At 43.2% G+C, this 17,055-nt stretch overlaps 1 protein-coding gene and 1 pseudogene across 1 annotated transcript in view; both read right to left on the reverse strand.

The window, feature by feature from the left end:
• The window catches only part of SPTB (spectrin beta, erythrocytic), a 121,595-nt gene extending 117,605 nt beyond the window's left edge, over positions 1–3,990 (reverse strand). Inside the window, exon 1 of the mRNA XM_089907839.1 lies at positions 3,775–3,990. The gene's annotated coding sequence lies outside the window, so the exon portion shown is untranslated. The remainder of the gene's footprint in view (positions 1–3,774) is intronic.
• Positions 3,991–12,184: 8,194 nt separating this feature from the next.
• LOC111173263 (retinal rod rhodopsin-sensitive cGMP 3',5'-cyclic phosphodiesterase subunit delta pseudogene) lies at positions 12,185–12,939 on the reverse strand (annotated as a pseudogene).
• Between the last annotated feature and the right edge of the window lie 4,116 nt (positions 12,940–17,055).

Raw genomic sequence — 17,055 nt, forward strand, 5'->3', positions numbered from 1 at the left:
CAAATGCTCCGTGATGATCTTAGCACACAGACCACCGCATTTACTCTTCCTCCCCAGATTTCTTATCTAAAGTAGAGGAGCAACCAAACAGCGGTCTGTAAAACACTGAGTCAATATAAACTACGTTTGAGGTAAAATACTTCTTTCCACAGTAATTTTCAACTAGGGATATAGCCACGTGATTTCAGAACCCAGTATCCCTGAACCTCCCTGCCAGTCCTCATTCCAAAGTCAGATTTCTCATCAGCCCACACAGCAGTTATTTTCATTCTTGATCTTCCCAAGTCAATTGATAATTGTTAATCTGCAGGTCAAGGTTATTAATTTTTTTAATTATTTTTTTATTTAAAAAAATTATGAAAAAATGTACTTTATATCACTTTAAACTTCCCACTGGTTATGTTTCCTACCATTTCAGGTCTTGAAAGGAGAGTATAATTTTGCTTTTGAATTTGAAACTTGGAATAATATACTTCAAGAGCAATTTAGTGACTGGGCTTAGATTAAAACAGGTATTTGACAGTCCCAATAATTCCCTAAAGTCTTTTCCTTCTCCATTGCTCCAGAAATGCTACATAATTATTTGTCTTAAAATCTGTATTGTCTCAAGATACCTGTTGTGTAAAAATGCATACATCTGTACACCTAACAGGCAATGGGGAGGTTATGGAAGAGTTTAGAGTTGAATACTCCTGATGTCTTCTCTCCTCTCTCCAATACCTTTTTAAGATTTCACTAGGATGAAAGTATTGGATATTAAAATATATCCTCTCACAATCTCCCTCAAAGGAAAGAAAATGTCAGTGGTTTAATATTAGGCAGAACTTCAGGAAATAAACCCAATACTGGCCTTGAGAGAGAGACAGGAAAGAAATGGTCTAGAATGGTGAGAAGCATGGAAGGCACGCACCACCACTGCACATAATTGACCAGGTAAATTACAGCTAGGTCTCACCTTTAAGCAAGTAGCTACGCAAATAGAAGTCTAGACTCAATGACTTCCAAGGTCCCTTCCCAGTTCAATAACGTTTGCCTCATGAATTTTTTATAGTCATCCTCCGTCCTATCACGCTGTCCCCATGCATCATCAAGCCCTCCTGGCCAATTCCACGACTGAAAAGAAAATCTGTTTTCAAAAAATCCATGCTTTGACTACTGCCAAAATTACAGTTCTGTCCTTGAAACAATGACCTGCACATAATGGGCATGGGTAAATACCTCTGAGCAAGGAAGTGTCCAATACCTTTAGCAATATTTTTAAAGCTTCTTTGATATAGGCAGAATTATTACCTGAGGCCTTGAGAGTGAAAGATTGTGAAGCTAAGAGACAATCCTATAACCAAACTTTCCAATTTATACTTCTATATCCCCTGCTGACTTCTGAACCTTAAAAGAGGGTGGAACTGAACAGGTGACTTTGAATCCCAGCCTCACCTCTCATCAACTGAGTGATGTGAGGGAAATTACTTAATCTCCTTGAACCTGTTTCCTCACTTGTAAAATGTTGATTATATGAGCTACCTTGAAGAGTTATTGTGACAACTGAATAGGACAATATAAAGAAAACACTGAGCATTCATTTACTCGTTCCCTCATTCATTCAACAAAGATTAACTGAGTATGCACCACCAGCCAGGCACCGGGCTAGGCACTGGTATGTAAAAGACAGAAAAAAAAAAAAAAAAAGAAAGAAAGCTACTGTTATTTTTATTTACCAAAAACAAGCCTGTTTCCAGAACTGTGGCAGAACCATCAGATTCTGACTCTAGTTCAAAACTTTCATTCACAGCTAGTTTGCCTAAAATAGTCATTTTTAGTTTGTCATATAGGAGAGTCTGCCTCCTGCCACACCTTTACCTACTCCGAAGCTAACCATCTAGCAGGTATTTTGCTAAAAGACACCTTCAGAACACTTGGGAGAAGCAATGACCAGAGCAAAAAGTGGTATCCCAGCTCTCAGCTGGGCAAGCCACTCAGGAAAACTTGATACGCCTGTGCTACAAGGCCCATCCCTGGATGCCTGGGAGGTTTGGGGTGCTTTCAATTCCATGAGCAGACTGTCTTCTGAGAATTTGGGATTAACAGGACTGGCTCATCCCCAATCATTGTGACTGGACCACCGATAAAGAGAAGGGCAACAGCTAAGGGGGTCTAAAGGCCACGTGTTTGTAATGTAGGGCTTATGTCTTTCAGCTGTACTTTAGGCTAGGATTTGATAAAGTTCTGTATAAATGACCCACTTCTGAGGAGTCAGTTAGCTTCAACGCTGGTGGGCTCTTCTTCAGTGTGAGCCTAATATTCCTTTTTCTAACTAGCCCACAGCCTCTGGGCAAGTACAAGTCTAGCTGTGTTGGGTATTGAGCATTCAGTACACTTAAACATTTTGCACTTCCAAAAAAGAGTTTCCCAAGACACTCTGGAACCCACGGCTCCTAGCAAAAGAGTTAAAGTCTGATACTGGAATAGGAAATGACCTGTCCTAGGTCATAGGATCAGAGGGTGGTCAAAGAAGGAATTCTAGAGTAAAATTTGGTACCATCTTTGAAATTAAGAATCGGTTAGTGGATAGTACAGAGGTGCCTAAATTTTTGATTTGCACACTCCTCTCATTCAAGAGCCGCCTGAATCACTTTCCTTAGGAATTCAAGTATAGATCGTGACTAACTCAAGGCTGTGGACTTTGCAAGGCTGCCTGCTACCTGGAAGTGACAGCCTAGCCTCTCCTCACAGGAGTTCTGGGTGCAAAAACACTGTCACTATATATCCACCACCCACCAACCCCCCTCCACCATCTGATGCATACAAAACTGTAGTTTCTTTTCATTTTCCTTCAGTGATTTAAGCGTGTTACTATTAACTCCTGGTGCCTCTAATTCCTCACTGAAAATAGTGGTTTGGATATTAATAGGCTGTAAATCAAGACCCTACCTGGGGCTCGTTGTCACGGAAACGGTACTCAAGCCTGCCGCTACTTCCCCACCTTTGGACGTCTGGGCGAATTGGTGGGAGTTGGGGATTGTTTTAAAGCTCCTGTTATTTCTCCCACTTTCTGCTATTTCTCAGGGCCAAGTTGTCGTAGAAAGAGGAGCCCGTGAGGCAAGGGAGAGTAGAGTGGACCGTAGCAGCTTGGAGAAGCGGAACTCTTTGGGAGAGGAAGTGTGGGGGTCCTTGGAGGGTGGCTTGGGGCACGCTGATCTCTCCTTCTTGGGGCTGCACCCGGCCACTCTCCGCGTCGTTCCCAACGCTCGGGGACCCGGCCCCTCCGCCGCCCTGCCCTCCCTGCCTGGGCGCTGGGCTGCCGGGGAGCGCGCAGACAAGTTCCCCAGAAGAGAATCTGAGCGGCCCCAGGGCTGAGGAACCCGGCAGAGAGGGCAGCGCGGAGGTCCGACAGGCTTGAGGCAGAACCCCCTTCGTCCCCACGCCGGGGTCCTGGAGGAGGCAGCCCGGGACCAGAACACGCACCCCCCTCACCGCCCTCCCAGAGCCCCCGGGCGACGCTCCAGGATCCGGCTCTCCAAAGCAAGCGCCCAGCTTGCCAAGCGCCGCCGAAACCCACGAGGATTCCCGCGCCCCGGGGCGATAGCTGCCGCAGCCGCCAGGGCCTCCCACGGGCTCTACGCCCGGCACCCAGGGCTGGGTCCCCACCCGGTCCCCTGGGCCCCGTGCGTCACGCGCCCCCGGGGCCCAGCGCCTCCGCTGCGCTCGCGCCGCGCGCCCCTGCCTCGCGCATCCGCACCCAGCTCCCTCTGGCCGCCGGGCCCTCCCGGGACTCACCTGCGCTGGGGCTGTAGCGGCGGCCACCCCGAGCCCGGGGGTGGCAGCGGCGGCGGCGCAGGGGGAGGAGGGCAGCGCAGGGCTCCTGGCACAGCGGCCGCCGGGCGCCTGGTGCTGCCGAGCCGCGGACCCGCCCAGAGATATAAATAACATTATCTGAGGAGGGACATTCCTGCCGGGGGACATCGCTGCTGCCGGGACCAGATAGTCCCGCGGCGGGGGCGGGGAGGCGGGGCCGCAGCCTCCCGCAGAGCCAGGCCCAGCCCCCGCCTTCCCCACCCACTCCCGCACCTGCCAATCAGCCTCCAAGCCCGGGGCCACCTGCCCGGCCTCCGCCCGGCTCCCCGGGCCGGCCTCCGCCCCCCTCCGGACTGCATGAGCCCGAGCCGCCAGAGGCCAGAGCCGGCCGCAGCGCCCCCATAGCTGCTCACCGCCCCTCACCGCGCGCTACCCCGAGCCCCCTGCCGCGGGGAAAGGATTTGGCTTTGCAGCTCCGGCCTAATTCGTTCGCCCAGAGCGGCGAGTCTGGCCACGAACATGAGCCCTCCAGTCTTTCCCGCCCTGTGTCCCCACTGTATACAGTCAGGTTTTTAAAATATATTAAAAGACACGCTTAGGCCGTAGGGTAGGCAAAGCTGGCGCCCCGGCAGTGCGCCCCCGCTGCGGCGGATTTGGGAGGGACAGATTGTTCCCGGGGGCTGCTGTGTTAGAAAGCGTCCTCCGGGGCTTCTCCTGGATGGTAGTAAGAACAGACGCTGGGAGGGCTCGGGTGGCCACTGGGCCCGAGACCCGCGCCCCCAGCCTGAGGGCTCGGTGTCTCCGTTTCTGTTTGCAAACCTGGTGTGGTCCAGGCGGACCGGGCAATGCTGGCGGGGCGCAGCCCGCAGTCCCATGGCTCGCACGTTACAGGGACTGTAATCAACAGGCAAGCTGCCACCCCAGCCCACCGACACCTCCTGGCCAGACCCGGTTTCCAGGCGAGCGGACGCTTCCGCACGCTGGGTGGGGTGGGATGCTGTAGGCCAGAGAAAACACTAGAACCGATGGTGCCAGAGAGGAAAAACAAAGCATCTCCGAGTCACCTCGGGAGAGAGACACAGAAGTGGCAGCTTGCAAGGCTGTCCACTTTCTTGACTTTCTTACTATACAAGGTCATTGTTCAGTAAGGCTTGGTGGTACACCTTGCTGCAGCTTTCATCTCTTCCTCCATCAGCCGTGCTGAGACAATTTCTCACCAGACATCAGCCCAGGTAATCTCAGGTGTTTTGGAGATGACAGTGGAGATTTAAAGCGCAAAGATGAGAAAAGAGTTTTAACTTTGGTCATGCCTGGTGTTCTTAACAACGAAACAGTCTTACACCTGAGTTATTTGCTTGGGAGTATAATTATGCTGCTTTCCAGGATTCGCCAGGAAAAGGGTGTTTAAGTGCCAGATGTGCGTGCTTAGTTTATATATTGAACATATGCAAAGATACTTCACTTCCTGCTGCAGTCACACCTCTTTTGAGAGTGGGCATTTAGACATTGAGATGTGCTAAGTGGCGCAAACTCCACAGATGTTACAAAGCCACAGAACTCTCCACACCACCACCTTGTTGTCTGGGCCCTTATTAAGCTCCATTTCCCAAGACACACTAGTAATAGAGGGAAGATAATAGAAGAATATTTGTGGTCAACCCATTAGATTAGCAGTGAGCCACCCTTCCCCCTTTCTGATAGCATTTAAGAATCCATTTGTTTTTTTACTGAGTTAGAAATAACAAGGTCTTTTTCATTTAAAAATTAAGAACCAAATTCTGGCAAGGAAAACTCAAGAAAAACAGGCCAACTTCAAAGGCTGAGACTATCATATATCTCAAGTAGAAATCTTTGTTCTATTTTTGAAATAAAAAAATGGAGAGAAATTATGTATTTGTGTTTTTAAAAAGGCTTGTGTGGATAAACTTATTAAATAAATTCATGATTCCCTAGAATTGCAGCTCTGCAGCTACATAATTATATACTACATGAAACAGACAATTCCTTAGCTTTAGGGCTCTGAATTGAAGAGTTGTACACATATATTTCTTTGTAGCCTTAAAATTTATAATTTTCAACGACGAGAAAAAATTAATACGGTAAAAGCACCAAATCAGTGGACAGCTTACCCCAGGATTTTTACAAACCTGTTCAGCTGCTTTAGTTATTTCCACTTTAGCTGAAATCTAAATAATTCAATACAACCTCATTTGCTACGGAGCCTGTTATCCTGACAGCATCCCCACATGCTTTACAGCTAATTGAGTTACAGTGAAATGATAAATTAGGACTGAGGGAGAGAGGAAGTTTAGAAGTACAGAGGAAAAGGGTATTGTCAAATAAGGAGGGAGGAAAATGGCAGATCCCAGGGAGTGGGAATGAGAAACTGGGGAGAGTGAAATAGGTAAGAAGGAAAAGCTCATATAAGGGTTCATATTTGAAGTCATTGCTGTGGGCAGCAGGGATTAATTCTGCAGGGACTTCCTGAGAAGAGTTCATAAAGCCTCCCTGAATTGTCTATCAGAAAGGTGGGAGATTGGTCCTCATCCTGGGTGGTCAAGGGACTGCCCCCCTAACCTCCTATTCCATGTTGACAGCCCACACTTCCAAGTTACCAAGCAAGCTCCTAACTGGCAATCTGCAGTTCTAGGGCCAGAGAGAAGGTGTGCATTTGAAACTAGATGCTGTCAGCCAGGAACTGGGGCTTCTACTTAACCAGGAAGTGAGAGGAAGCCCTCACAGAACTGTCAACCCAGCTCCAGCTAAAATCAATAGGTGAGAAGTGGATATAAGTCAGGACATTAGAGGAATCTGACACAAGAAGGAACTTTCATTTTCTATTTCTATATTCTCTGAATTTTTCACATTGAGCTTGTATTATCTGATAATTAATTAGAGCTAGTAAAGAAAATAATAAGTAGAGATTGGGTCAAGATGGTGGGTTGAGCCCATGCATTTACCTTCTCTTCCATCCTAAATCTCATAAAAAGATATGTCTTAAAGAGAATAAAATCTAACAGCACAGGGAAATAAGAAAAAAATGTGATCAATTTTCCAGGAATTTTTAGGAAATCCTGAAATATAGAAGAGAGAGGCAGGACCTGATCTAGAGAAAAACAAAGTTAGAGGAAATCAAAACAGGTTCAGGAGAAGGAATAGTTTAGGGAAATTCCAAGCAAGAGTCAAAGGATACAAGAGGAGGTGGGGGGTGGGGAACCTAGGATAGAATAATTCATTGAGGAGTCCCCACCCCTGCTGGCCTTAAGTACCAAATGTTTGCCTGTGGGATAAAGTTAGTGGGGATCCCGGGACCAGAGGGGCAGAGCCCAAGTATACACTGACCGCTAGAAGTAATAGGGAACTTTCACTCTCTCTGGATAGCATGTTGTGTCCTTCCTTCACAGTTCCTGAAGACAGGCTATGATTAACAGAACAGACAGGCAAGCCGATCCTCAAATAAAAGATGATTGGACAATCAAAATCGCCAAAGATTTTGTCAGCAGAGGGGAACCAATACCATGAAAGAAAAGCACCAAACACAACTAACAAAGAAGTAATATCAGAGGAAACTAAGTTAATAAAGAAAACAGAAGATAAAATTTAAATAAATTTAAATTTTATTCAGCAAGATTTGAAAGGATATTGTATCCAAGAAAAATAATCAGTGAGAAAACGTAGAGATTTAAAAAGTAGTTTCTGAAGTTTAATATTCATTAGCTGATGAGCAGAACTGATCAAGTTAAGAGCAGATTAGTGGAAACAGAAATTCTCCCCAAACACAGGGCAAAAAACAAGGAGATGGAAAGTTTGTGAGAATGGTTGAAAGTCATGGAGGTGAGATCCTCAAGTTCCAATATCTGTTCCAATAGAAGTTACCAAAGGAGAGAAAAGAGAGAGCAGATGAGATGATAATAAGGAGAAAGTAGAATAAAATTTCTCAGAGTTGAAGAAAAATATGCATTTTCAGATTCAATAGAAGCAGTTTAAAGCAGGATAAAGATTTTAAAATACAGTTTACAGTTTTATGTACAGTTTAAAGCTTATGATTTGATTCTAAGACCCAAGAACTTGAAAAAATTAAATCATAAACCAAAAATAGAGACTAGACTAGCTTCCTGTGCCTTGAATTAAATTAATCCTACAAACTATTTTTACTGAATCACAGAACCAGTTATTTGTTTGAAATTCTAAGACTACTGTGATGTAGAAATGAACATGTATCAGAAAGCTACTTAAAAACAGAGATACCAAACCAAATAAACCCAGCCCTACCCAATGCTCCCCTCATTCAAATGTCTGCTAACAATGGAAAAATCGAGAACTCATGGTTATGAACAGAAAACTTTGAAATAGTGCCTAGAGCTCAAAAAACATTAGTTCCCTTCATCTTTACCTTGTCACCAAGAGATGCATTTCATAAAACTAAACTGAAATTTCAGTTCCATTTCTGGGAACATCTAGGGGAACCACAGTCTCCACAACTTCCAAAGACAAAGCAGCAGGAGGACCCATTTGAAAAGCCCACCATTTACAATATAGAGGCATTGAGGACAAAGGAATAAACTTCACCTTCAGATGCCTCAAACAGAATGGTCCTTGCAAGGAATCTGAAAACTGGCAGTGAGTGTGTAAATACCAAACTGACCTCCCTATAAGGGAGCAAGTGACATCAATTTCAAATTTCCATCCACCGATAATGGAAAGGAGCAGAAGAGCAAGACTTACATCCTGTCATCCACCAGTGCATGGAAGCACTAACCAGGCTTTGGAATAAATGGGCATCTTTCCTTCTATAGCTGTGCCTGAGCTTTCCAGGATTAGATTTTCCATTACCTAAGAGATGTGAGCTCGTGCAGATGTAATAGCAGGCTTATACTGGGGTGTGATGATAAACTGGTGTCTGGAGGCGCTTATGTTCTGCTGCAGTTGCCTTGTTCAGGCTGTATTAGTTTGCGTGGGCTTCCATGACAAATACCACAGACTGGGTGACTTAAACAACAAAATTAGTTTTCTCACAATTCTGGAGGCTAGAAGTCCCGAGATCAAGTTACCGGCAGGGTTGTTTCTTCTGAGGCCCCTCTCTTTGGCTTATAGGTGGCCATATTTTCCCTCTGTCTTCACATGGTCTTTCCTTTGTGTGTCTGTGTCCTAATCTCCGCTTGTGAAGACACTAGTCATATTGGATTAGGGCCAGCCACATGATTTCATTTTACCTTAATTACCTCTTTAAAGGCTCTCTCTCCAAATCTGGTCACTTTCCGAGGTACTTGGGGCTAGCATTTTAACATATGAATTTGGAGGGCAGGCCACAATTCAGTCCATAACCCAGGCCTCATCTTTTCTCACATGAATTGCTTCTTATAAATCTCCTAACTGCTGTCCCATTCTCCAGTTTCACTCTCCTTCAATTCTTCCTCCACATAGTAGCCAAAGTACACTTTCTAAAAAAGAAATCTGATCATGTCACTCCACTACTTTAAATCATCCAATGGCTCCCTGTTGCTTTCGGGATACAGTTTTAAGTTTCCCAGCACTTAGCGCAGCCCCTGACACACAAGATGTACTTAATAAAGGCCTGACGAGTAAGTGAGTTAATAAGTGAATTAATGAACAAATAAATCATGCAAACTAAAAGGGAGTTGCAGTTCTGGAGGCCAACCAAAGAAGTAGGTAATTGAAAGTCATTTCTAGTTGGCTTAAAAATATATATTTGTGATTTTTTTCAGGAGAATCACTTTCCTATTTATGTTTGAGTAAATTTATTTAAATAAATTCACATTCCCGGAGACATAATTGGCAATATTCGTGTCTGAATTTCACCAGCTCCTCGGCCACCTTGGCACATTCATACATAACTTACTGTCTGTGGATGAGAAATGAAGTCAATTAAGTAGGTTTTATGTTCACACCCACTATCAAGTTCACCTGCCGTCTTCCAATGTTTCATTCATAATGAGGTACAGCAAATACAATAGTGATGGTTCAGCTCTGTGGACTTTGTCTCTGTTTGCTCCACCCTCTCAGTGCCGTTTTCAGACTTCATCCTGGGGCAGTGGCCCGACTCCAAACCCCACGCTCCAGTATGCCAAAGCCTTGAGCACGTAGGATTAAGAACGTAGGAAGGTGGATCAAAAAGCATTACAAGCAGTGAGTTGGTGTTGCCATTAACACTCTGTCTTGAGTACTCCACAGAGTGGATTGTCTATATGTGAATAATCAAAAGTGCCTAAACCTGAAACCTTTGTTCTCTTCTTTTATAAATATTTATCAAGCCAGGAACTCAAATCAAGGAGAGAAAATATAATTTAAAACTCGAGTTTGTTAACAAGGAATGACAGCTAGAGTGCTAACAATTCAACCAATTAAGCAATTTTGTGTTTATGTGATAATTATTGCCAGCATAAATGATCTCGTTAATTGCTTTAATTTGTTAGCAGTTTCCAAACTTACAATTTTTTTTCATAGTATTAACCAAAACCTTTGGGAAATTTTCAATAAAGTTTGGAAAGATACTGCAATGAAAGATTCCATTACCTCTGCAAATTCATCTCATTTTCTATTCTGTGGGATATTTCTGCAGCTGCTCAACTTCTGTTGAATATTTCTTGAATGCTTTAAAGACTACAAGAGATTCAAACATGATTTATTCTGTAGAGTAACTGGTTCTTATCAAAAACACCATTCTTCATTTTCCTCTGTGTATGGCAAATTTTATTTTTAAAAGATTTATCATTTTCTTTTTGCCAAATGCCATATAATCATTTTTATTCAATTTCATGAAGTAAATTGCTATCATTATCCTTATTGCCAGATAAAGAAACCAAGAAACTCAGAGTTCAAGTAATTGTCCAAAAATCACATAGAACTCCAAATCCCTTCCTTATGAAAGAGTTATTTATCTAGGAAGCAGTATCTTGTGGGGTTTTATTTTTTTATATAAATTAATTATTTTTGGCTGCGTTGGGTCTTCGTTGCTGCGTGCGGACTTCCTCTAGTTGCAACAACGGGGGCTACTCTTCATTGTGGTGCACGGGCTTCTCATTGCAGTGGCTTGTCTTTGTTGTGGTACATGGGCTCTAGGGGCGTGGGCTTCAGTAGTTGTGGTGTGCGGGCTCAGTAGTTGTGGCAGGAGGGTTTAGTTGCTATGTGGCATGTGGGATCTTCCCAGACCAGGGCTCGAACCCGTGTCCTCTGCATTGGCAGGCGGATTCTTAACCACTGTGCCACCAGGGAAGTCCCTCTCATGGGTTTTTAAATTAACAGACCCCATGATATTTAATGTAGATGATCTACATTATAGACTAATTTTTTAAGTCAATAATTAGATCAAGAATTTAGCCCCCAATTATGCTGAGTGTGTACAAGTAACAACTCAGTGCTGCTAGTTCTACTCCATCATCATCTTTATCATCAAAATACACTTAATTAAGCATCTAGCTCTGGACCTTCCATAGCAGAAACTGAAATAAGCCAAAGCTTTAGACCCTTCTTTTGGAAGTGTTTCAAAGCTGTGAGTGAGCATCAGTATTCTGTTACAGACCCCAACTACTGCCTAAACCTATTTCTCAACTCCCACTCCTCACGTCTACCAAATATGCCAGAAATTGAAGTAGGAGCTTGCCACATACGATTTCAAGTACTTGAGGTATTCCCTGACCTCATTCTAAAGATTTTATATATTATATATATATATAAATCTTTTAACTAATTGCATAACTAACAACCAATATTAAAATGCAAATAACCCTGGGAAGAGTTAAGTTTTAAGGCACAGGCTTTTGGCTACTGGAGTAAAAAAAAGTCAGTGCCACTTAGTGGCATTTTAATAGCCAAGCAATTTTTTAGGAAGATGGTAGTGGGGTAGACTGAAAAGATTAATAGATGTAAAGTCAAAAGACCTGGCTCCTACTCCCCTTTATCCTCTCTATGCCTTTGTTTTTCTTCCACAAAATGATGGCATTGAACTAGCTAGTCTCTAAGGACTCTTTCAGCTCTAGCTTTCTATTATTTTTTTTATTATTTTAATTCATATGTTTTAATTCACTATGTAACAATAATATCACAGTCTATTTTACAAGTTAAATGTATGAGAATGTATGAAATAGAAATGGTAGGAAAAAACTAAACGTGGGTCAGGAACTTGAATTTTCCCAAAACCAGGGGCCAAAGGAAGATGTGTTGCCTTCAGGGCCCAAGAAGGAGGCAGGGAGGGTGATGGGAACAGCTTGTGGCATGTGTTTGTCCCCGTGTCTACTCCAAGAAGGAGTTGAGGCATGCCCTCTGCCCTGGCCTGGGATTGGGAGTTTAATCTGGTCAATTGAAGATGGTGGCTTGAGAGAAAAAAGCCATCTGGTACCTACACAGAGCTGGTCCCCTGGTGGCCGCAGGTGGGTTTTGCCATAGAGGGAATTAGGGGTGGAAGTGTCAAAAATCAAATGTATAGAGGAAAAAAGTAAACAGTTTCCTCCTTCCCCCTAAAAAAATGAATTCTTGAAATGCACACATATTCTTCTCTCAAACGTAGAAAAGTCTCACTCTGGATGTGCTTACAAGAAGATTGTCGTCAAAAAACTTTGTCTCTATGATAACATTTCCAGTTAGCACGCTGGCTGGCATCATCTGGGACTTGGGCACTGCCTCTATCAGGGATTGCCAGGTGTTTGTGGAGTTAGGGATCACAGAGCCAAACTCAAAGAACCATTCTTCTAGGCATTGCCCTTTGAAGTAAACTTTTTGTTCCAGGCGGAATTTTTCCATTTGCTCCGCTGAAGAGAAGTTCAATTCTCGAGACACTGCCTTGCACTCGAGGATTTTCTTGGGAACACGGGCTTCATGCTCCACTCCAGGGCCTGACAGGTCTTCTGTTCCTTGCCAGAGTATCTTCCCTGTCTCAGCATCCTGAAGGTTCATCCAATTTAGTTTGAAGCCCCTCAGGATCTCCCTGGCCCGCTCGCCCTTGGTTGACATGATGCGGCGGCCGCCGCCTGCGGCTCTCCCACGCTGGCCCGGTGGAGCCTCGTAGACTGTGCCCAGGAGCTAAGGACTGAGCCGCATCCCGGCCTGCAGACCTCGGGCGAGCAGCGGCAGGGTCCAGACTCGGACCGGCCTCTTTCCCCTCAGTTCCGGCTCCTGATCCCTTCTCCTTCCTAGCTTTCTATTATTTTACACTTAACAGCAAGAACATACTAGACGTTCGTTACAATAATGTTCTTTAAAAGGAAAAATTGGAAATTAGTTCAACGTTCATCACAATGGAACTGATGAAATCAAGTATAGTGGGTATACACACACGTATAAATTCTATGTAGCCAGTTAAGTGATGATATGGTTTTATATTTATTGATAAAGACGTCATGACATACTGTTGTTTTTTTTAAAAGTAGCCATCAAATAATTTCCATTTGACTAAGGAATAAAGCATTTTATATAAGGAAGGATACTCCTAAAAATCTCAAGTTATTTCTAGATGGTGGGATTAAGAGTAATTCTTACTTCCTTCTCTATTTTTCTATGATGTTTGGGTATTTATACATATAGAACATTTTCATAATAAGCAACAAAGTTATTTCATTTTGGGGGAAATATAGTTAAATATAAGCAGCAAATATTAATTCCTTTCCTACGAGCAAGTTTTGGTAGAGAAGAGGGCCAGGGCAAGGACAAAACAGCAGTGAACTAAAGGAAAACAGTACCTGAGGGCTTCCCTGGTGGCGCAGTGGTTGAGAGTCCGCCTGCCGATGCAGGGGACACAGGATCGTGCCCCGGTCTGGGAGGATCCCACGTGCCGCGGAGCGGCTGGGCCCGTGAGCCATGGCCGCTGAGCCTGCGCGTCCGTCCGGAGCCTGTGCTCCGCAACGGGAGAGGCCACAGCAGTGGGAGGCCCATGTACCGCAAAAACAAACAAACCAACCAAAAAAAAACAACGCCTGAATATTTTCATCAACAACTCAGATAATGAAATAAATGTGTGCCATGAAGGTAAAAAACAGCCCTTGTTACACAAATTGGGCACAGCTGATCTGTTTTTCTCCATCATCTCAGTCATCACGTGTTGGAGGCGGATTTGCCTGACCCATGCTCCCTCCCTTACCAGTCCATCCCACGCACAAGGGGAAGATTTATCAAGCCATCAGACTGGCCCAATCCAAGGCTAACCGTCTTATGACAAGATTAATCCCATAACTTTGTGTTCTTTACTACTCGTGCTTTATTTGAGTTTCTTAAGGTTGCCTAATCAATCTTGATATTTATCAATTTTCGCTCAACTTTGAAAAAATGCAGAATTATTAGAAAGATTAAATCAAAGAGGGATTCATACATACTGAGTCAGCAAAGGAGGAAGAATAAGCTTCCTAAATAGAAAATGGTAACTAACAGTTTTGACCCAAGTAGAAAACAGGTAGGAAAACAAAATCTTGTGGGAGACCATAAATTAAATACAGGTCAACACTGAAGTTGTCATTCAAAAAGTGTGAGGTGTGGCTGCCACACCCAGTAGGAGGCTCTCACCAAGAGCTACACTTCTAATGCACCCTACTTGAGGGATCCTTCTCTTGCCAACTTGAATTTATTAGTTCCATGTTATTTGCTTGCCACCAATTGCATCGTGTCTTCTGTGCTAAAATTAAATTCCTTGATTCAATTTGGGGTCAATGGCTGTATAGCTTAACTATCCAGAAGCTAGAGGGGGCACCTGAGAGGAGCTACGCTCACAAGGAAGACAGTTTCTAAGGTTCAGACCACAAGCAGCTCAGGAAGTCAACTGGTCTTTGCCTGCTGTAAGTTCTAGAGGTATGTAGGGACCATGGTGGGAAACTGTAAGTGGAATCACCTTAAGTCAAAGACAGCCTATATAGAATTAAGGATAGTATTTTTTATGAATGTATTTATTATTTCTTTTATTTATCATATTCTGCTTCTTGAAAGAATTTTTTTTAAGTCCTAATCAGATTAGATTTTTTTTTCTTTTTGCTGCACATGTGGGATCTTAGTTCCTACACCAGGGATCAAATCCATGCCCCCTGCAGTGGAAGCGCTAAGTCTTAACAACTGGACTGCCGGGAAGTCACCCTGAAAGAATTTTTTTTTTTTTTACATCTTTATTGGAGTATAATTGCTTTGCAATGGTGTGTTAGTTTCTGCTTTATAACAAAGTGAATCAATTATACATATACATATGTTCCCATATCTTTTCCCTCTTGCATCTCCCTCCCTCCCACCCTCCCTATCCCACCCCTCCAGGCGGTCACAAAGCACGGAGCTGATCTCCCTGTGCTATGCGGCTGCTTCCCACTAGCTATCTACCTTACGTTTGGTAGTGTATATATGTCCATGCCTCTCTCTTGCTTTGTCACAGCTTACCCTTCCCCCTCCCCATATCCTCAAGTCCATTCTCTAGTAGGTCTGTGTCTTTATTCCTGTCTTGCCCCTAGGTTCTTCATGACATTTTTTTTTCTTAAATTCCATATATATGTGTTAGCATACAGTATTTGTCTTCCTCTTTCTGACTTACTTCACTCTGTATGACAGACTCTAGGTCTATCCACCTCATTACAAATAGCTCAATTTTGTTTCTTTCTATGGCTGAGTAATATTCCATTGTATATATGTGCCACATCTTCTTTATCCATTCATCCGATGATGGACACTTAGGTTGCTTCCATCTCCGGGCTATTGTAAATAGAGCTGCAATGAACATTTTGGTACATGACTCTTTTTGAATTATGGTTTTATCAGGGTATATGCCCAGTAGTGGGATTGCTGGGTCATATGGTAGTTCTATTTGTAGTTTTTTAAGGAATCTCCATACTGTTCTCCATAGTGGCTGTACCAATTCACATTCCCACCAGCAGTGCAAGAGTGTTCCCTTTTCTCCACACCCTCTCCAGCATTTATTGTTTCTAGATTTTTGGATGGTGGCCATTCTGACTGGTGTGAGATGATATCTCATTGTAGTTTTGATTTGCATTTCTCTAATGATTAATGATGTTGAGCATTCTTTCATGTGTTTGTTGGCAGTCTGTATACCTTCTTTGGAGAAATGTCTATTTAGGTCTTCTGCCCAGTTTTGGATTGGGTTGTTTGTTTTTCTGATATTGAGCTGCATGAGCTGCTTATAAATTTTGGAGATTAATCCTTTGTCAGTTGTTTCATTTGCAAATATTTTCTCCCATTCTGAGGGTTGTCTTTTGGTCTTGTTTATGGTTTCCTTTGCTGTGCAAAAGCTTTGAAGTTTCATTAGGTCCCATTTGTTTATTTTTGTTTTTATTTCCATTTCTCTAGGAGGTGGGTCAAAAAGGATCTTGTTGTGATTTATGTCATAGTGTTCTGCCTATGTCTTCCTATAAGAGTTTGGTAGTTTCTGGCTTTACATTTAGGTCTTTAATCCATTTTGAGCTTATTTTTGTGTATGGTGTTAGGGAGTGATCTAATCTCATACTTTTACATGTAGCTGTCCAGTTTTCCCAGCACCACTTATTGAAGAGGCTGTCCTTTCTCCACTGTACATTTCTGCCTCCTTTATCAAAGATAAGGTGACCATATGTGCGTGGGTTTATCTCTGGGTTTTCTATCCTGTTCCATTGATCTATCTTTCTGGTTTTGTTCCAGTACCATACTGTCTTGATTACTGTAGATTTGTAGTATAGTCTGAAGTCAGGGAGCCTGATTCCTCCAGCTCCGTTTTTTGTTCTCAAGATTGCTTTGGCTATTCGGGGTCTCTTGTGTTTCCATACAAATTGTGAAATTTTTTGTTCTAGTTCTGTGAAAAATGCCATTGGTAGTTTGATATGGATTGCACTGAATCTGTAGATTGCTTTGGGTAGTAGAGTCATTTTCACAATGTTGATTCTTCCAATCCAAGAACATGGTATATCTCTCCACCTGGTTCTTTGAGAAGATAAACAAAATTGATAAACCATTAGCCAGACTCATCAAGAAAAAAAGGGAGCAGACTCAAATCAATAGAATTAGAAATGAAAAAGGAGAAGTAACAACTGACACTGCAGAAATACAAAAGATCATGAGCGATTACTACAAGCAACTCTATGCCAATAAAATGGACAACCTGGAAGAAATGGACAAATTCTCAGAAATGCACAACCTGCCAAGACTGAATCAGGAAGAAATAGAAAATATGAACAGACCAATCACAAGCACTGAAATTGAAACTGTGATTAAAAATCTTCCAACAAACAAAAGCCCAGGACCAGATGGCTTCACAGGCGAATTCTATCAAACATTTAGAGAAGAGCTAACCAGCTA

The sequence above is a fragment of the Delphinapterus leucas genome, chromosome 2 (assembly GCF_059928025.1).
Source record: "Delphinapterus leucas isolate spDelLeu-1000000601 "Yukka" chromosome 2, BTC_Dleu_Yukka2, whole genome shotgun sequence".
Lineage (NCBI taxonomy): Eukaryota > Metazoa > Chordata > Mammalia > Artiodactyla > Monodontidae > Delphinapterus > Delphinapterus leucas.